Genomic DNA, 21,774 nt, shown 5'->3' with positions numbered 1-21,774 from the left:
ACGATAAATTTTAAATTTGTAGAGAAGTGGTAAGATAATGGAAAGGGGCTTAGGCTTTTAGAGGTGGCAGACTGTGGGAAGGTAAATATACCGGAGAAACTAACCCAAGTTAAAGATTGTTTTAGTAAGGTTTGTTACGTAGATTCCTCTCACTGATAAGAGTCTAGAATTATCTCCTGTGATTAACTTCTGCCCTTCCTGGTACAGAGGAGAGGCAGGACACCTTCACAAATGGAAACTTATGGGGGAGGGCAGAGAGCTTTTCTATGACTACTTCTCAAATGCTTTCAGCTAGAAATAATCCTTGTGCCAAAGTGGGATATTTTAGGGTGGCAAATTCTGATCCTTTACACTCCTATATATTGTTCGAAAAGATAATATGTGTACTTGGTTTTAAAAAATACTGTGTAAAAGAACATAACATAAAAGGAAAATATATTATCTTATCCCCCTCATCTCCCAGCTCTCTTTCCAAAGTTCATATATGCACATGCCGGAATTATATGTATTATCTATCACTCCCTTTTTACATGTGGTAGCATTCCAACCACATGGTGTTGCACATTGTTTTCACTTACTTATTCATTCAATAAATGTTTATCAAGCTTTTACTATGCGCCAGACACAGTTCCCAGTGATGAGAAAACAGCAAGGAACAAAAGAAAATGCCTGCCCTCAAAAGAGTTTATGCTGTAATGAAAAGAGAGAAGCAATAAACAAACAAATATATAATATAATGTCAGATACTGACAAGAGCTGTGAAGAAAAATAAAGCAGGAGAGGAGAATACAGGGTCAATGGGGTCTGTTATTTTAAAGGAGTCAGGGCAGGTCTTCTTTTTGATGACCTGACATTTGAGCAGAGATAGGAAGAAAGCGAGGAAGCAAATGGGAGATCAAAATTGAGCACCCTGAAACATGTCTCTTTACCTTGATTATTTTCCCTGGTGGACGTGTGACCTCCCCCAAACTGCTTAAAGAATTTAATATGGCCTGTTTCAGGAAGGAGTTACTACCATATGATGGCTGTACTATAATCTAAAATGGATGTTACAATAGGAAAGGCACCAACAAGCCCATCTTGTTGTGGGGGGGGGGGGATGACCTTATCTCTAGAAACTCTTATCAGGACGGAAGGAGAGGACTTAAATCTGCATACCCTTGATTACTGCGATTTCTGTCTCCGCCCGCCCCCCCCAACATCCTCCTTTGTCTCTAGCTGAAGATAGTATTTAAGATGAGAACCTCAACGGCTGGCCCAGCGGCTCAAGCAGTTAAGTGCACACGCTTCGCTTCGGCAGCCCGGGGTTCTCGAGTTTGGAGCCTGGGCATGCAGCAATGCACCGCTTGTCATGCCATGCTGTGGCGGTGTCCCATATAAAGTAGAGGAAGATGGGCACAGATGTTAGCTCAGGGCCAATCTTCCCTGGCAGAAAAAGAGGAGGATCGGCATCAGATGTCAGCTCAAGGCTGATCTTCCTCACAAAAAAAAAATTAAAAAAAAAGACGAGAACCTCTGCCATTTGCTGAGAGACTCAGTTTCCTGGATTTCTCCCATGTGTACATGTTATTAAACTTGGTAATATTTTCTCCTGCTAACCTGTCTTTTAATTATCTGGCCAGCCATAAGAACCTTAAGGGAAAGGGCGGAGGTGAATTCCCCCTCTTCCCCAACACAAACCATAGGGATATCCGGAGGAAGAGTGGTCCCAAGATGGAACAGCAAAAGGAAAGGCCCTCAGACAGAAGCATGCTTAACTTAAAAACCACAAGGCCAGGGCGGCTAGGGCATAGATAAGTGGGAAAATGGTGAGAGATGAGGTTGGACTGGTACCCAGGGGGGTAGTTCTCTTAGGGGCTTGTTGGTGACGGTGTTAACTCTGTGTTTTGTTGGGCACGCTGAAAGGTTTTGAGCCAGGGAAGGACATGATCATGCTTATATTTTAAAAGGATCATTTTGGCTGCTGGGTGGAGAATAGACCGGGGCAGGGTTGGGGTAGCCTTGCAGGTAAGACTAGAAGCAAAGACAGGACCAGTTAGGAGACTATTGCTGTATGCCTAGCTTGAAGATGGGTGTATATTTAAACTGTATCTACATCTATATCTACCTTGGTCCCTCTTAATTCTTATTACAGTAATCCATTTTATGGATGTACCATGATTTATTTACTCAGTCCCCTACTGATGGACATTTAGATTGGTCTCAACCCTTTGCTTTACAATGGAGCAATGAATATCCCTTGTGCTCATGTTCCAGTATATCTGCAGGATTATTCCAAGAAGTATAATTGCTCCTCACAAGTTAAAATAAATTATTTCCCATAGTGAAATTAAATCTGGTGATTAATTCTCACCTTGAGCCCAAAGAAACAAGTTTACTCATTCTTTGCCACACCACCCCTTCGGAGATTAAAGAGAGGGGCATCTGCCACCCCTCCCACATCAGTTTTCTTTAAATAATCCCAGTCTAGCAAGCTTCTGCCTACGCCGCGTCTTCTCCCGGAACGGTCGCATCTCAGGTTACAGAAGGATAGACTGAGGCACAAGCAGCATCCGAGGCACCAGTCCTTCCCCCCACCCCACCCCCGGCCTTCCTGTCCTCCTTACTCCCAGAATTCCCATCCTTCTCCCTTCCCCCACGGCCAAGTTCCAGGCTGCTAAACCCCACCCGCGTCCCTCATCGCTCAGGACCCTGACTCCCACTCCCTTTCCCTTCTCCGCCCGCTCGGGGGCTGCGGGAGAGCACGCGAACCCTCCACGTCCCCTCCGAGCCGCCGTAGCGCGAGCCGCGGGAGCGCAGCAGCTCCGGTCGCCAAGGCAACGGGCCCCGCTGCGCGCTGCCGGCGCCAAGCAGCCCGGGGGAGGCGCTGCGGGCCGGCGGCCCGGCTCGGCGAGGTGGCGGGACGGCAGGTGAGCAGGGGCCTGGCGGGCAGTCGCGGCCCAACCGCGCCGGTGCCGGCGTCCACTCGCCGCAGGGGGCCAGGGGCCGGGCCGCGGGGGACCCCCAGGAAGGAGGCTGGGGTCGGACCTTTATCCCCTCTGCCGCGCCCGGGCGGGGCCCCTCGTGCCCTTTAACCCTGCCCGGCGCTGGCGTGGAGTGAGCGTTGTACTGATTATTATATGTGGGGGCCATTGGCCTGATCCGAAAGTTTCTTTAAAAGAGAAAAAAAGAGCCCTTTTTATTTGGGGGTCGGGGAATAACTCAAAACTGCAGAAAATGTATGTCTCTATGACTCTTCGGGGGCCAGGGAGGATTGACTTATTTGTGCGTTAGTTTTGCCATCTTCAAAATCGGGATAACGATAGCACGTGTCTTATAAGGTTATTACAGAGTAAATTTATATTGAAAGCTCTTGAAGGTAGGTAATACTTGAGAGCATTTATTATTACTATTGCTACAAGGAGGTCCATCACTGAGCATGTATTGTGTGCCAGGGCCTGGGCTGATCGCCAGGGGTAAAAAAGTGAATGAGACTTCTTGTCCTCAGGGAACTCCACAGTTTTATGGCATAAATAGGAATTCATTGTGATTCGAGCTATGATTTTGGACATACAGGGGACCGTGAATGCAAAGACAAGGCAGTTAACCCAGATTTCTGGAGACGAAGTGGGGGAGGATGGTCAAAGAGAGATTCTAAAAGAAGATGATTTCCAAAATGAGACGTGAAGGCTGCCTTTGTAATGAAGATGAGGCTGGTGAAGTGCACAATGTTCTAGGCAGAGAGCCCGGCATGTGCACGGCCCTGGGGAGAGAGTGCAAGCTTTTTGGGCATCTGCAAGGATTTCATAGGCTGGCTGGAGACACATTCTGAGAAGTGGAAGTAGTCTGGCTAGATGTGTTTGAGAGATAAGCAGGTGCCACTTCTGAAAGACTTTACTCCTATCTCCTTGTAAGTTTTGAGGAGTTTGGACTTTATCTTGGGGGCAGTGGGAACCATCAAAGGATTTTAAACAGGCAGTGAGTGTTTGTTGTGTGTGTTTGGTCAGAGAGATGGCTTCAGAAAGATCAGAGTTGTTTTTGTTCTCTCTTGGTCTCGTCACTCCTCCAATCTGTTTTTCCCATTGCAGTCATTCATTTATGGTGATTCAGAAAATATTTATTGAGCATCTACTACGTGCCAGGCACTGTGTAGGTAGTAAGGAATCAGGTTGCTGCCTTCATGGCATGTATTCCAAACACATTCAAAGGTACATTCATGGAGACTAAAGCAGTCCAGTTACTACCGAAATTTAAATCAATATTTGAAAGACAAAAGCAGTTCAGTGCACGTTGAACTTAATCAATATTGGAAGAGACCATCCAGAGAGATAAAAAAGGCCCAGATCATCAGGGCCACTGTGTTGCATACTCTTGGACGAACCATTCACTTAGACTACGCCAAGAAGAAATGGCCCGAGAAGCAAGAGGAAAATTAGGAGAGCATAGTAGTGAAAGCCCAAGGAAGGGTCAGCTGTGCTGGATGCTGCAGAGATTTCAAGTAAAATAAGTTAAACGTTAAAATGTGCCCTTTGGATAAATAAATATGGAGGTCACTGGGGACCTAATTGAGCAGATTTGGTGAAATGGTGGAGGTGGCATCTATAATATTGGCAGCTTCTAAAGGTTCAATGTAATATATCAGTGGGATGAGGAGAGAGTGGGATGTGAGAAACTAAAGACAAAGTGTAGGCAGCTTGAAGAAGTTTGGCTGTGAAAGGGAAGAGAGAAGGCTGGAGAGCGATTGGGGAATAAGGTGAAGTCTTAAGTAAGAGAGAGACGTGAGCAGATTTCAATGCTGATGGCAAAGAGCCAGGAGAGGCCGAGAAAATACAGGAGATGAAGGGGAAAATCAATGGCACAACTTGCTTGAGAATCTGAGAGTGGTAAGATCCACAGCACAGGTCCTTTAAAAGGAGTCCGGTTGGGCCGGCCCTGTGGCTTAGCGGTTAAGTGCGCATGCTACGCTGCTGGCGGCCTGGGTTCGGATCCCGGGTGTGCACCGACGCACCGCTTCTTCGGCCGTGCTGAGGCCGCGTCCCACATACAGCAACTAGAAGGATGTGCAGCTATGACATACAACTATCTACTGGGGCTTTGGGGGAAAAAATAAATAAATAAAATTAAAAAAAAAAAAAAAAGGAGTCTGGTGGCTTCTACTTTTTTGGAGAAGTGGGAAGGTAAATGCTGAAAAGGAATGCACCAGTGTAGTGCAACAAGAAAAAATAAAGGAAAGGTGTAAGTGTGGAGAGAGAGTTATATTTTCAGTATCATCAGATGGCAGACATTTATTGAACTAATACTGTGTTAAGCACTTTTCATGCACTAGTCTCAGTTAATAATGTGATCTTTACAACTACCATGAGAGATTGCCTCTGTTATAGTTTCTAGCTTATGGATGAAGAAATTGAGGTAAGATGCTTACCCAGTGTCACACAGGATTTGAATCCAGGTCTGCCTGAGCCCAGAGCTTTTGCTCCTCCTACCTAGATGATATGATTATCTACCTATGATCTGATTATCTGCTGAGAAAATTCAAGAGAATTAAATTAAAAATAATTAGATATAATAAGGTTAAGTGAACAAGCAGCTATAAGATAGACAAAAAGCAATAGCTTTATGTAAGCAGTAATAGTCAGAAAATGTAATTGTGGGAGAAATGACAATAGCAACATGAGAAATAAATACCTAGGAATAAACTTTAAAATAAATGTGCCCAGGTAGCAACATAGAATAAGAATTGGCTGGAGCAGGGGTGGCAGGGGGCAGGGTGGGTGTTTGGGTGAAGAGGAGGTATTTTTCCCTTGGGAAAATCAGGGTACTCCATACTAGAAAAAGAATACGTAAAAAAAGAGACGTCTATCATAAGACATAACGAGAAAATATGCGAAGATATTGACTGTGATGTTTTTATAATATTGAAAAACTGAAAACAGTTAAATTATGGTGCAATCATATGATGGGTACTATCAGCCATTAAAAGAATGAGGTGGGAGCTATATATGAGAAAGATGAAAGATGTTTACATCATATGGTTAGATGTGAAAAACAGATTACAGTACAGTATGTTTCTATTTTGTTTTTTTAAGTGTATACCTATCTATTTATGGGAAAAATGTCTAGAAAGATTAATTCTATTTTTTTTGTGTGTGTGTGTGAAGAAGATCAGCCCTGAGCTAACATCCATGCCAATCTTCCTCTTTTGGCTGAGGAAGACTGGCCCTGGGCTAACATCCGTGCTGATCTTCCTCCACTTTATGTGAGACGCCACCACAGCATGTCCTGACAAGCGGTGCATTGGTGCACGCCGGGTATCTGAACCTGGGCCGCCAGCAGCGGAGTGTGTGCACTTAACTGCTACGCCACGGGGCCGGCCCCATAGAAAGATTAATTCTTTAAAAAATTATTTTATTTTATTTTTATTTATTTTTGTGTCTGTCAGGAAGATTAGCCCTGAGCTAACATCTGTTCCCAATCCTCCTCTTTTTGCTGAGGAAGACTGGCCCTGGGCTAACATCCGTGCCCATCTTCCTCCACTTTATATGTGGGACGCCTACCACAGCATGGCTTGATAAGCAGTGCGTTGGTGCATGCCCAGGATGGAACCTGTGAACCCTGGGCTGCCGAAGCAGAGCGCGAAAACTTAACCACTACACCACCACTGGGCTGGGCCCCCAAATTTTTTTATTTTTATTTGTGGTAAAATATCCATAACATAAAATTTATCATCATAATCATTTTTAAGTGTACAGTTCAGTAGTGTTAAGGATATTAACATTGTTGTGCAATCAATCTCCAGAACTTTTTCATCTTGCAAACCTGAAACTTTATGCCCATTAAACAACAACTCCCCATTTCCCCCTCCCTCTAGCTCCTGGCAACCACCGTTCTAGTTTCTGTTTCTATGAATTTGACTACTCTAGATACTTCATGTAAGTGGAATCTTACAATATTTGTCTTTTTGTGATTGGCTTATTTCACTTAGCTTCATGTCCTCAAGGTTCATCTGTGTTGTAGCATGTGTCAGAATTTCCTTCCTTTTTAAGGCTGAATAATATTCCACTGCATGTAGACGTATACACAGTTTGTATGTACTTTATATGTATAAAAGCATTTCCTTTATCTGTTCCACAGATGGACATTTGGGTTGCGTCTCCACTTTGGTTATTGTGAATAATGCTGCCATGAACATGAGTGTGCTAGAAAGATAAGTTCTTTATGTCTGTGTCATGAGATCGTGGGGAGACTTTTATTCCTTTCCTTATTGCCCTATTTTTCTTTTTTTATGAGCATGAATTGCTTTCATGGTCAGAAAAAGAAATAAGGATATGTTCTGTTTTGGGAGATGGAGGAGTAAAGGTAAAAAAGGCCTGATCTAGGGCAGTGGCAGCAGGAATGGAATGGAGAGGGCAGATTTTTTTTTTTTTTTTTTGTAAGGAAGATCAGCCCTGAGCTAACATACATGCCAATCCTCCTCTTTTTGCTGAGGAAGACCGGCCCTGAGCTAACATCTATTGCCAATCCTCCTTTTTTTTTTCTTTCTTCCGCAAAGCCCCAGTAGATAGTTGTATGTCATAGTTGCACATCCTTCTAGTTGCTGTATGTGCGACGCCGCCTCAGCATGGCCGGAGAAGCAGTGCGTCTGTGCGCGCCTGGGATCCGAACCCGGGCTGCCAGTAGCAGAGCGCGCACACTTAACCGCTAAGCCACGGGGCTGGCCCCAAGAGGGCAGATTTCAGAGACAATGCAGAATTCACAGGACTTGACAACTAACAGGTAAGGGAGAGACGGGCGGAAGATGAAGCCTTCCCTGAGTATAATGAGAAGGGGCATCAGTCCTGGAGGGGCTTAGGCTAGGGAAGGACAGTGGAAATAAGGCTGGAGAGCCACCTGAGCCTTTGTTCAGGAGTTTGGACTTTTTCCTGAAAGCAGAGGGAAGCCATTGAATGGAAGGGAAATGACCTAATCAGATTTGCATTATAGAAAGATCACTCTGGCTCCCTTTAACTCACTCTGTAAGCTGAAGCCAGAGTGTGCCAAGTTTCCCTTTGTGTTACTTAGACTTGACCTCTGTTAATTTTCTTTTATTTGAGATGAAGCATTAGTGCTGAAAGATCCATATCTATTCTTCTAGGAGGACCTGGAATATTTTAAACAAAGTCCTATTTAGATTACATTGATTCCTAATTGTGTGAGGTTTTATCTCAACAATACAATCTCCTGTAAATTTACTTTCTACCTTTAGTAGGGGAAATATGAATAATTGGAAAGTAAACAAGAAATGTAAACAACTCCAGTTAGAAAATTTCAGTTTATTGTAAATATCTTTGACACTGTCCTTTTGGGAGAAAAGGGCCAATATAAAATAAACGGTGTCTTAATAAGGAGTTACTACAAAACAGAAATTCTTAACAGTCTGAATAGATTCAGCCCATTACCTATTTCTATCCCCACAAACCTGTAATCTCTCTCTGCTTCTGGAGTATTGCAGAGAGAGGGAACTAACTGTTGTGCTAACACTGGTAAGAGTTTTGCAGTTCATAAGAGCTGGATTTCCAAAAGATGTGAATCCATGATCTCATTTCATTCCTCCCAACAAAAATGAGGTAGAGATTACCATTCCCATTTTCAGATGAGAAAATTGATATCAGAGGATTGAAGAGACCTCTCAGCTCCTACATCTAATAAACCCTGGAGTTTGAAGCCAGGTTTTCTTATTTTCTTTTTGTATTATAGCTTCTTATTATGGAAAATTCTAAACATATACAAAAGTACAAAGGAGAGTATAATAAATACCTTATACCCATGCCCCAGCTTCAATAGTGATCAACATATGGTCAGTTTTATTTCATCTGGACTCCCCCACTCCCTCCCCATCTTGGATTATTTTGAGGTAAATCCTAGACAGCATATCATTTCATTCATACATACTTCAATATGCATACCCAGGAAATAGGGACTGTCTCTTTTTTCTCTATAATCACAATACCATTATCACACCTAAGAAAATGAACTGTAGTAATTCCTAAATATTACCTAATGTCCATTTGGTATTCAGTTTCTTCAACTATCTCATAGATGTTTTTTCCCATTAGTTCATTTGATTTAGGATCCAAACAAGGTCCACCTATTACATCTGATTGATTGTCTCTTAAGTCTCTTAATCTATGTCAATTTCTCCTCTTTTTTTTTCTTCCTCCCTTTATTTGTTGAAAAATTAGGTTATTTGTTCTGTACAACTTCTCACATTCTGGATTTGACTGATTGCATTCCTTTATGTGTTCCTCTATTCTTTTTTTTAAAGATTTTATTTATTCATTTTTTTCCCCCAAAGCCCCAGTAGATAGTTGTATGTCATAGGTTCACATCCTTCTAGTTGCTGTACGTGGGACTCGGCCTCGCGTTGGACGGAGAAGTGGTGCCTCGGGGTGCGCCCGGGATCCGAACCCGGGCCGCCAGCATCAGAGCGCGCGCACTTAACCGCTAAGCCACGGAGCCGGCCCTATATTCCTTTTTTTTTTTGGCCATTATACTTAATAGGTGGTGGTGTGTACCACATCAGGAGGCAGTCAAGTCTAGTTTTCTCTCTGCGTGATATTAAGATTGATCATTGCATACAGGTATTGTTTGCATGATCCATCCATTATAAGTTTCTCATCAGTCTTTCACAGAATGGTTTTAGCAGCTATTAATGATCATTGCCTAGATCTGTTATTTCCTTAGGGGTTGCAAAATTAGTGCAGGTTTTCTGATGCCAAGTCATGTGCTCTGTTAAATCCCACTGTCTTGATAAAAGGAAGTCTTTGCACGTTGTCATGCATTCTCTCCTCTGATAGTTGGAGAAAAATCCCTCAATTAACAGCTCAGCTTAATATATTTTAAAAAAAAGAAGACAGAATCTGTATGCTCTGTCCAACACTGGTTGCTCACAACATTGCCTTTCTGGGTTGGTCTTATGTATTGGCAAAACCACACAGTGGTTTGTGACCACAGTGGGGGGGATGCCTATATCAGTGTTTTTCTAACTGTAGGTTATTACACATTAGTAGGTTGAGCAATTATTTAGGAGAGAGGTTCTAGCATATTTTTTTAAGTGAAGAAACAATAGAAAGAACAGAAAAAAAATAAGAGCACATCTCATATAGTAAGAATAAGCTTTGTTTTGTAAAACTTTTGTTTCAGCTCTTTTTATGTATGTCTGAGCCATGATATAAAATGTATTTCTTATGGGAGTCATGGTCAAAACCATATTGTTCCAGTATTCAGATGACCACCCTGAGATATAGCAGGTTTCTCAGCTAAGGATTCAATTATGTTCAAATCTGCTACTTATAAAATAGTACAGTATAAAATACTACAGTATATCGATCCCTTTTAGAATTTCCTTTGGAAGCTTTTTGGGTGACTGCCAGTTAACCAGAATTACATTATCCGCAATGACCTAATCGTCTAGTATTCAAGTTGACTTCAATACATGAGGAAATGTGAACTCTCTAGGGATTTTCACATATACTGATGTTTTTGATTCTCTGTTACCCTTGAGGCAGTGTATATGATTCCACCCAGCACCAGCATCATTAAAAGGCATACTGGGGCTGGCCCGGTGACTTTAGCGGTTGGGTGCGCGCGCTCCACTGCTGGCGGCCCGGGTTCGGATCCTGGGCGCGCACCGCCGCACCGCTTCTTCGGCCATGCTGAGGCCGTGTCCCACATACAGCAACTAGAAGGATGTGCAGCTATGACATACAACTATCTACTGGGGCTATGGGGGAAAATAAATAAATAAAATTAAAAAAAAAAATAAAAGGCATAGTGGAGCCTCATCAGTATGAGGTGGTTGGGAAGGGGAAAGAAGTCAGGATTGGGCAGGTAGAGAAACTGACTCAACCCTTTGGCTGGCTTCTGGGTGTGGGAGTGGGGTGGGGGCAGCCAGACCTCCCATGCACACGATGGTAACAAAAGTAGCCCTAATATTGTTCCTGCCTTTACAAGGATTGGTTTAGGACCCATCACCCATTAAGTATAATGAGCAGGTGGGATGTTTACTGACACCAGAGATGAGGGACTAGGAAATGCACATGTTGGACTACAGTGTACTAAAGTTGTGGAAACTGGGGTTCAGAGAGTATAAGTTGCTCAGAACCAACCAGTAGGTAGGGGAGCCAGATTTCAAGGCTTTACTATATCCTGGAAATATTCTGAATAAATGTATGCTAAGTTCCTTAATAATAATACCTACTGCATGGAGTTGCTGTAAGGATTGACTATGTAGTTAAAGCACTTAACACAGTGTCTGGCTGGGAGAACCACTCAGTAAATATTAGCTGCTATTATTATTTCCGAAATATGTTTTCCAGTGTTGAATAGTTAAGCCTCCTCCTACCTCAAGCCGTGCTCAGTTTCCTTTTTCAGCTGCTGCCTTTGCTCCTGTATGGACTGGTGGCACACCCTCCTTATTGAAAGAATGATTAACAGTCTCCTTTGGTTTGAGACAGCTAATAGCTACAAGGTAAGAGATTAGCACCTAGTTGGGGTGGTTCTGAAAATAGAAAGATTTGGAGGAGATGCATAAGCAGGTGATCAATACCTCGTGAACAAAGAAACTGTACAAAATGTTGTTCACATAAAGCCTTTTTTTGTTTTTAATTTAGTTTTTATTTTTAACAAACTAATAATAAAGCCTTCTTAATTCTATGCTATGACATTCTCTATTTGGGGATCTCAGCTGCTAGAGAATGACAGTATCATATACATATGTCATTTAAAAATGTAACTCTGAGTTTTCATAAACATTTTAATATGATAACATTTAGTTGTACATGAGGCAGATCTGGGTGATTGTTTTTTATAAGTGAGTCTCCATGGCCAGTGTACTTTTAAGACTAGACTGTGTTTCTATTTGATTATTTGTACCAAAGCTTAGCATTCTACTCCTTACTGATTGTATTTAATACCTAAGAAAATCAATACTATATGTATTATTTTAAAGATTTATTTATTTATTTATTTTTCCCCCCAAAGCCCCAGTAGATAGTTGTATGTCATAGCTGCACATCCTTCTAGTTCCTGCATGTGGGACGTGGCCTCAGCATGGCCGGAGAAGCAGTGTGTCGGTGCGCGCCCGGGATCCGAACCCGGGCCGCCAGCAGCGGAGCGCATGCACTTAACCGCTAAGCCACGGGGCCAGCCTATATGTATTATTTTAAATTAGTTTATCAGAAACATAATAACTGTTTCCTTGTGGTTTTTAAGTTACAATTTGAGGCATTAGATCTTTTCAATTTAGGTTATTTTTTAATGGATAATTTATTAAAGCTGAAGGCACCATGATTGAAAGTAATTTAAACAATTAAAATGGTGTTTCCACGGAGGCTAAGAAAATGGCATAGTTTTCCTATAGCCTCAGAGTCATTGTTCTCTCTTAGCCAATATTTGGAAAGTACTAGAACTCATAGGAATGCAGAGTTGTATAGTGGAAAGAACAAGAACTTGGGTTTCAGGCAGATCAGGGTAACCTTAGGCAAGGTCTTTATTCTTGGTTTCCTTATCTGTAAAATGCGTTATGAAGTCTTTTGAGAGTTAACCATTGTAGAACTTGACCACTAGAAGGGGCTTAATAAATGAGAGTTATCTTCTTTTCTCTCATTCCCAATTCTACAAGCCTACCTACTGTGTGCTTCTACTTACCACCAAAGGAAACTTGGAAAAGTTGGTGGTCTGATCCTAATTTTCAGCATCAGTTAAACATATGTAATTATATTGCTTTCTTGTGTGCATAAGGTCTAACCTTCAGTGGTTCTTGATGATCTCTGCATATTGTATGTGATACATAGTAAATGTGGTGACCATATTTTCCAAACGAAAAAATGGAGACTTGTGGTCTGATGAGTATAGTATACTTGGAAGGTCAAGAGAACAGAACATTTTGAAATACAGTCATGTGTTGCTTAAGGAGGGGAATATGTTCTGAGAAATGTGTTAGCTGATTTCATCATTATGTGAACATCATAGAGTATACTTACATAAACCTAGATGGTATAGCCTACTACACACCCGGGCTGTATGATACTGATCTTTTTTTGTTTTGTGAGGAAGATCAGCCCTGAGCTAACATCTGTTGCCAATCCTCCTCTTTTTGCTGAGGAAGATTGGCCCTGGGCTAACATCTGTGCTCATCTGCCTCTACTTTATATGGGATGCCGCCACAGCATGGCTTGAGAAGCAGTGCATCTGTCTGCGCCTGGGATCTGAACCTGCGAACCCTGGGCCACTGCAATGCAGCACATGAACTTACCCGCTACGCCAGCAGGCCGGCCCCTATGATACTGATCTTATGGGACCACTGTCATATATGCAGTCTGTCGTTGACCAAAACATTGTTAAAATAGTGCAGAGAGAACAAAGTCATGGTTAGGAGGCTCTGGAGTCCTTTGGACATGAGTTCAAATCTTGGCCCAGGCACTTTCTACTTTCATGGCACAAGTTACTTAACCTTTCTTTCTAAGCTTCAGCGTTTCCTCATTTGTGAGATGGCTGTAAGGAGAGTTCCTTGTCTCTTGGGAGGATTGCATGACATAAAGGGCTCAACACAAGGCCTGGCAAGTAGTTAGTACACTTGACAGATCAATGTTAACTGTTGTGATTCTTATGATGCCTTTGAAACATGGACACTTATTTAGTAACGTTTTTTTGCAAAAGCCTATACAGAAACCTCTTCTAAAATAACTCAATATTTGGGGACATAGTGTATAATAACTTCTTTATCAGGCATAGAAATATTTTGAAGACCCAGTGCCCAACTTTGCATGTCTGCTGTGAAGACCTGACTTACTTGCCTTCCTCATAATATTTAAATAACTCTTAGCATCCATTCCATTGCCTCTAAGATGACATCTCTGTAGTGTGGATATTTTTTGGCTCGCATAACTTGTACTTGTCCCAGAGGTGGACAGACTTCAAGATTAACTTAATCCACTTTTCTTAATCCACTTCTTACCCTAAGATTCTCTTGGTTGTGCCCTCCCCAGGGTGTTGGCTTCATCCTCAGGCCAGCAGCAAAATAGCTGCAGCAGTTGTGGGCCCCAGATGCCTGTATGGCACCCACCAAAGGTGTAGAACGGTTCTCTGTTACTCTGTTCTCCTAAGAGTGAGCATTTTGCTCAGAAGCCTCCAGAATACTAATCCTAGAATCTCATTGGTCTGGGTTGAGTCATGTGCCCATTCCTGAACCAATTCCTGTCACCAGGGCAATGCCATGCCTTATTGGCTTAGGTCTGGTTCTTGAACACCTCACTACATGCATTTACAAGGGAGATGAGATTATCTTTACGCCAATCAGGAACAGAATTGTGTTTCTGTGAGGAAGGATGTTTTTCTGTGAGTAGGAGGAATGGACGCTGAGTAGATTGGTTGGCTAGGAATTGTGTTGGCTGCTGATAACAGTGCTTTAAATAAGACAAATTATTTTTCTTTCAAAAAACATTAAATCCAAAGTAGGCAGTCTGTTGCTGGCATGGCAGTTCCACAGTGCCAACAGGCAGTCTAGATCTTTCTCTCTTTCTGCTTCACCATCCTTATCACACTGCGGGCACTCTCGTGGTCATCATGTGGTCACACGTGGGCTTCTGGCTCTCTAGACAAACAGTCCTTCCTTGAGGCAGGAAGAAGTAAGAAAGGGAGGGCAAAGGACACCCTTTAAAGTATTGAAAGTCCCAGCCAACATGTTCAGTTTACATTGCATTGTCCATTCTTATCTGTGAGGGAGGCTGGTGAATGGGGTTTCTTAGCTGGACACATTGCTGTTCCCAACAATAGAGGGATTCTGTTGCTATGGAAGAAAGGGAACATGGCTATAGGTCTGACAGCATGCAGTGCCCACCCCAGAAGGCAGCCAACAGTGTCCCCTATAACCTCCATTTGGAGGGAACCACAGTTTTGTGTATGTTTACTCTCTTTCTATTCATGATTTTTTAATCAAATAATGAGATCATAGTTTATATAATGTTTTATAATTGATATTTTCCATTTAACCACATGAGTATCCTTTCATGTCAGTTAGTATATAGAAGCTTCTTAACCAATTTCCACTTAATGGATGCTAGATTAACAGATCCTGTCCATTTTCACTATAGAACTTAGTGTTTAATTCCCATGGCCCTCTGAATGTTCTTAGCTAGTAGACAGCTCCCTACTATGCTGTCTAGTATGCTGGTTACTAGCCACATGTGGCTTTTTAAATTTTAATTAAAATTAAATTAAAAATTCAGTTCTCAATCTTCATAGCCACGTGTGACTAGTGATTACTGTATTGGACAGCGCAGATATAAAACATTTCCGTTATCGCAGAAACTTCTATTGGATGGTGCTGCTCTAGAGTGCCAGCACACTGCAGCTCTCACCCGTTGGGTTTTTTTTTTTTTTTTTGTGAGGAAGATCAGCCCTGAGCTAACATCTGTTGCCAATCCTCCTCCTTTTTTTCCCCAAAGCCCCAGTAGATAGTTGTATGTCATAGTTGCACACCCTGCTAGTTGCTGTATGTGGGACGCAGCCTCAGCATGGCTGGAGAAGCGGTGCGTCAGTGCGCGCCCGGGATCCGAACCCGAGCCGCCAGTAGTGGAGCGCGTGCACTTAACCGCTAAGCCACGGGGCTGGCCCAACCCGTTGGGTTTTAATTTTTTTAATTTTATTTATTTTTTTCCCCCCAAAGCCCCAGTAGATAGTTGTATGTCATAGCTGCACATCCTTCTAGTTGCTGTACGTGGGACGCGGCCCCAGCACGGCCGGAGAAGCGGTGCGTCGGTGCGCACCCGGGATCCGAACCCGGGCTGCCAGCAGCGGAGCGTGAGCACATAACCGCTAAGCCACGGGGCCGGCCCCGTTGGGTTTTATAGTGATTAAAGTCACTGACTTGGAACCAGACTGCCTGCGTTAGAATTCTCACTCTGCCCTTTACTGGTCGTGTGACCTCAGGCATGTTGCTTTACTTTGCCTCAGTTTCCTTATTAGTAAAGTGATGGTCACAGTGGTGCCTAGACTGTGAGTATTAAAGGACAATATACAGAGAGTGCTTAGAGCAGTGCCTGGCCCATGTTAAACACATTGTCAGTATTTGCCGTGTTGATGGTGATCAGCAAGAGTCAGCTGGGCTTGTTCCCAAGCCTGTTTATACCAGTTTTACTTGTTATTGTAATTACAGAATAACTAAATGTTATGTTAACTAAAGAAATATGAGGACAAAAAGGAAAAAAAGACGTTGCCTTTGTGAAAAACTTGGTTGTCTACACAGAAATTGAAATATAATGATGTACACCTGAAATTTATACAATGTTTATAAACCAATGTTACCTCAATAACAAAAAATAACGTGAGGCCAGCCTTGGTGGCCTAGTGGTTAAGTTTGGTGCACTCCGCTTCGGCAGCCCCGGTTTGGTTCCCTGGCGTGGACCTACACCACTCGTCTGTCGGTGGCCACGCTGTGACAGTGACCCACATACAAAAACAGGAAGATTGGCAACAGTTGTTAGCTCAGGGCGAATCTTCCCCAGCAAAATAAATAAATAAATAAGTTGAATGTGTTTGAAAGACCTGATAAAGATAAAAGACCTCTGAAAAGATTGAGGAAAAAAACTCATCAAAATGTAGAATTTTGCCTTTAGACTACTTCACAAATGTCTTCCTGGTAAAAACTGGAACTCAAAGACGTGCATCATGAGTATGGTTCATGCAGGAACTTTAATTGCTAGAATGTATTCTCAAAAAAAAGCTTTGGTCCTTTATCAAGTATTTGGTAAATGAACGTACATTAGGTAATGATTCCTCTCTGTTTTTTTTTTTAATGAATTCTACCATTATGAGTCCTAATCCTATCAGGAAGAGAGCTTCTATTTTATTTTTTTTTAAATTGTTATGTATGGATTACTGTGCATCAATTGAGATGAAAAATATTACCAAACTCTGTTGTTGGACATTTACATTGTTTCTCAGTTTTTAGTGTTGTAAGTGGTGCTCTGGTGAGCTCCTTACAGCTAAATCTTCTCCAATCAGTATGTTTTGATCCAAGGACTTCAGAGGAATTCTGCCCCTCTTCACTGAGAGGCCTGAATTTCAGTCTGGAAACCATTATTATAATACTTAAAAGGAACATATGGGCATTCCAGCCCTAATTTTGCTTTTGGATTTAGCTCCATTTCTTCTTGTGGGCCACTCGCTGATTTTAGATAACGTTTAGTGATTAATAGACCAGAAAGTTTGGACTGTCCCACAAAGTTCAGTATAATGGAATTTGTCCTCATGTGACTTCTTTTTCATGTAACACTTTGTTTGAACTTTTCTTTTTAAAGCACTTCTCATAAATAGTCCTCTTCTATAATTATTTTTGCATTCATTTTGTATCTGCTGCTACATTCGTAGCTTGTTGAGGACCGGAGTCCTTCATTGGACCTCTACATATCCTAACATAATGGATGCTCAATTTATTTTCATGGAATGAATGAATGACTCAAGGTTTCACTTTCTTCTATTATTATATAGCCGTCTTCCATCACACTTCCTTTGAATTCATTGCTAGTGGAGGCTAGTCTTCTAACCTCTTCAATAGGTCAGATTCCATGTTAAAGCAAAAAATGTTAAGTGTTTATAAGGTAATTTTCAAACATAAACAAAGGTACAGAGAATGGTATAAAGAAACCCTCATTACCCGTCATCCAGCTTCAACAATTATCAACATTGTAGAGCCAATTTTGATTTTGGTAGAGAGAACATGAGGACTTTGGGATGCCCGTTTTGGTTTTGTGGGGAAAGAAGCAGAGCGTGTATGGGTGGGCAGGATGGAGAAGGAGGAGGCTGCTGGCCCAGAGACAGACGTGCCTGCCTCCCTCACAGGGTTGTTGTGAGGGTTGCAAGAGTTGACATATGAACAGTGCAAAGAACAATGTCCAGCACATGGTGAGTACAACTTAAAGCCTGCCACTGCCGCCGCATTACCATCACTGCCGTTACTGTCACTACTGCATAGCTTGAGGGAGCTAAGTTTGGTGGCCATGGCACTTACTAACTTGGTGACCTTGAACATCAACCTTTCTGAGCTGCAGTTTCTTCATCTGAACAATGGGAATGATATAGCATCTTATATACCACACAAGACAGTAAAATAATACATGTAAATGTGTTCTGGATTAATTAACATTAATCACAGTTTTCCGAAGTGGTGTTCTGGTCTGGAGGACTGTGCTTCTGGAGTTTTTTGGGAGTCAAGCCTATTCCTCGTATGGACTCTTGTTCTCAGACTTCGTGATATTAGTGGGCCCCAGAGTCATTTGTCAGCCTAGCAAATAAACATTGTAGAATACGCTTTGTTTCCATTTGCAAAATGTTTGTTTCTAAAGGATGAAAACAGTTTTGCTTTATTTGGCTTGTCCATATATGCACTGGAAATGAAATACTTATCAACCAAGTTGATAAAGGGATAAAAATAGTTTTCCTAAGGAACTGTTTGCTGGAGATTAGTATTGGAAAAATCTTGTAGCAGAATCTGTTTCAGCATCTTTGAAATATAAACAGTATCTTCATTTGTCTGTATTTTTCTTGTAACACTTTGCTCTACTCTTAATTAAAAATAGCTTTCTCAAAGCCAGAATTCTTTAAAAAATCAGTTTTCTTTTCTTTTAAATGAAGACTAAGTTTTAAAGACTTTGCTTTCTGCTCAGTACTGCAAATAATTCTAGTTATGTAGAACATTCATCCAAACCACACACACACATATCTGTCTGAGATAAGAACTAGTAGATACTGTGGGAAGAGAAGTAGACTGTCGCTGATGGTTATAATAAATGTCTGCTGTGTTTGTTTGGACAGGACAATCAGCCGTCACGTCTCCTGGGTATGAGAGTTATGTAAATCCGGGTCAGAGAGTCAGTGTCCTAAACTTAAATTCTCAGGAAAATTTTCTCTTTTCAAACTACCACTTGTCATTAGGTTTGACTTTTTAAAAATTTGATTTTTGTTGTTTTAGCTAGTAAAAATTTGGCCTTCTTCCCATTTGTGATTTATAGCATCTTGTACTTTTATAAACTTCTTCATTCAAACAAACTCAACTCGCATTCTATACTCTCAAATAACAAAACAAATAAATACAAAATGCAGCTTTATCTCAAAAAGGGCAATATCCTAATGTCACTGTTTGGCTCCAATGATGTATGATCTCTTAGCTTTATTTCCCATGGACTGTTCTATTTAAGTGTTTTATTACACAGTCTCTCTTCTTGATTCTTTTCCCTGGGATTCCAGTATATTTTGTTGATGCTTCTTTTCAAAGGATCCAGCACAAATCATCTCAAGTAGCCATCTAGCCAATGTTGTAGTAGAAGATATGTACTTCTAATTTAAATCTAATTTAAACTTCTAAATTGAGAGAGTTGATGGGAAAAACTTACAATTTTTATAATGATGGGAATTCTTTACTTCTCTGTGACACGTTTATGTCTCTTTTGAGTGAAAAGGAAGTTAGAAAGGAGTCTAAATGTACTTCTTGATCTTCCTTGGTAATCATTGAAAAATGAAATTTGGAGCAGTTTTGGATTGTGAAGGAATTGGGGGACTTGATCCAGTAGAATGTACCTTAGTTTTTTACGTGCTGGTCCTTGAGGATCAGCTTTTTTCTTTCATTTCAACACGTATTGAGCATTTACTATGTACTTAGCATCGTGTTGGGTGTTTTACATATATTGGTTCATTTAAGTCTCACAGAAGCACTGTTAGGTAGATATGATTTAAATAAATACTCAGTTGCTTCAACTAAAAACCTTCCTTGATCTCGCTCACTCTCCTGTCCACGCCCAGTCCATTGGTTACATTGCCATAGCAGCAAAATACACCCTGCTCCCTGCTGCAGCCTCTGAGCCCTGAGACAGCAGCAGCCTCCTCCCGGGTCTCCCGATTCCCTTCTTAGCCCACTACAAGATTTGTGGTTGTACACCTAAAACTAATGCAGTGTCATATGTCAATTATATCTCAATAAAACTGGGGGGAAAACAAAAGAAAGAAAAACAGAGAAATGAGGGTCAAATTTAAATGCCCATGATCAAAGGCCTTAGGTAGACCTCTATAGTTGTGCTGTTTGATATGGTAGCCATTAGCCACATGTGGCTGTTGAACACTTGAAGTGTGACTAGTCTGAATTGAGATGTGTTGTGCACGGTGGATTTCAGAGACTTAGGACAAAGAAAGAGTATGTCATTAATATTTTATTTTTTTTTGATAAGATTGGCCCTGAGCTAACACCTTTGCCAGTCTTCCTCTTTTTGCTTGAGGAAGATTGTTCCTGAGCTAACACGTGTGCCAATCTTCCTCTATTTTTTGGTAGGACGCCGCCACCACATGGCTTGATGAGCGGTGTGTAGGTCCATGCCCTGAACCGCACACCCCGGGCCACCAAAGCAGAGTGCGCGAACTTAACCACTATGCCACTGGGTCGGTCCCAATAATTTTTATATTGATTACATGTTGAAATGATAATGTTTTGGAAATACTAGGTTAAATAAAACACATTATTAAAGTTAAAAAAATATTTTATGTATGTGTACATATTATGTATGTATGTGAGTATATAAATCTCCACGTAGCAGCCTGAGTGATATTTTTTTTAACTTTTTGAGATCATTGTAGGTTCATATGCAGTTGTAAGAAATAATAGAGATTCCATGTACTCTTTACCTGGTTTCACTTAATAATAGATCTCAGCTCAAATGTCACCTCCTCAAGGCTGCCATCCCTGGCCGCTCTAATGTAGCCTGCTCTCCCCACTTGCATTCGTCTGTCCCATTACTCTGTTAAATTTTCCTCATAGTATTTGCTACTGTCTGAAATTATTTATTAATTTGTTTAATTGCCGTTTGTCCGGTGAAGGTGAGCTGAGGAGAGTGGGAACCTTGTCTGTTCTTGTCACTGCTTTGTCTCCAGTGCCTAGAACAGGACATGCACATAGTAGGCACTTGATAAATATTTTCTGAGTGACTGAATTTTATGGATGAGGAAACTGAGTTTCAAAGTGATTGAGTAGGGCTGGCCCCGTGGCTTAGCAGTTAAGTGCACGCGCTCCGCTACTGGCGGCCCAGGTTCGGATCCCGGGCGTGCACCAACGCACCGCTTCTCTGGCCATGCTGAGGCCGCGTCCCACATACAGCAACTAGAAGGATGTGCAGCTATGACATACAACTATCTACTGGGGCTTTGGGGAAAACAAAAGGAGGAGGATTGGCAATAGATGTTAGCTCAGAGCTGGTCTTCCTCACAAAAAAAAAAAAAAAGTGATTGAGTAACTTTTCTGTGGTCACACAGCTAGTAAGTAGTAGAACCACAACTGGAAGCCACAGGCACAAAGGCCCTGAGGTAGAGTTGAGTTTGTACTGTTCAGAGAGCAGATAGGGCTGTGATGCTGGAGGATAGGCAGTGAGAGAGTGGTACAGTTTCAGACTAGGGAAAGGGCCTGGGTCTCCCCCCGCTTTGTAGACTGTGATGAGGAGTTTCGATCTCAGTTTAGGCACAGTGGGAGGTATTGGAAGGTTCTAAGCGAGGAAACACCCTCAACAACATGGTCCAGCTTAGCTCACTGGAGTTCTGCTCTGGTGCTGGAACCAAAGTCTCAGTCTGGAGTGATGCTTCTCTTTTCCTTGCTTTGCCCCCACGTGTATACATTTCTCTTGGAGACCACTTCAGGAAAAGGACTCTGGTCCCGTCACCTTCAGAATATCATCCACTAATCACACTGGTCCTCCCAGTAGGGAATTCAGGCAGAATGATGGG

General features: G+C 41.9%; 1 protein-coding gene across 4 annotated transcripts in view; it reads left to right on the top strand.

The window, feature by feature from the left end:
* The first annotated feature begins 2,659 nt into the window (after nt 1–2,659).
* The window catches only part of PKIG (cAMP-dependent protein kinase inhibitor gamma), a 79,888-nt gene continuing 60,773 nt past the window's right edge, over nt 2,660–21,774 (top strand). Inside the window, exon 1 of one of the 4 annotated variants that reach the window (XM_087445233.1) lies at nt 2,660–2,909. The gene's annotated coding sequence lies outside the window, so the exon portion shown is untranslated. The remainder of the gene's footprint in view (nt 2,910–21,774) is intronic. The other 3 variants (XM_087445232.1, XM_087445230.1, XM_087445226.1) reach the window with 3 other exon arrangements.

This window comes from Ceratotherium simum, chromosome 21 (assembly GCF_057802395.1).
Source record: "Ceratotherium simum simum isolate JZ-2026a chromosome 21, ASM5780239v1, whole genome shotgun sequence".
In the NCBI taxonomy this organism is placed as follows: domain Eukaryota; kingdom Metazoa; phylum Chordata; class Mammalia; order Perissodactyla; family Rhinocerotidae; genus Ceratotherium; species Ceratotherium simum.
The sequence above is the reverse complement of the archived record's forward strand: the minus strand, read 5'-3'. Positions and strand labels throughout refer to the sequence as shown.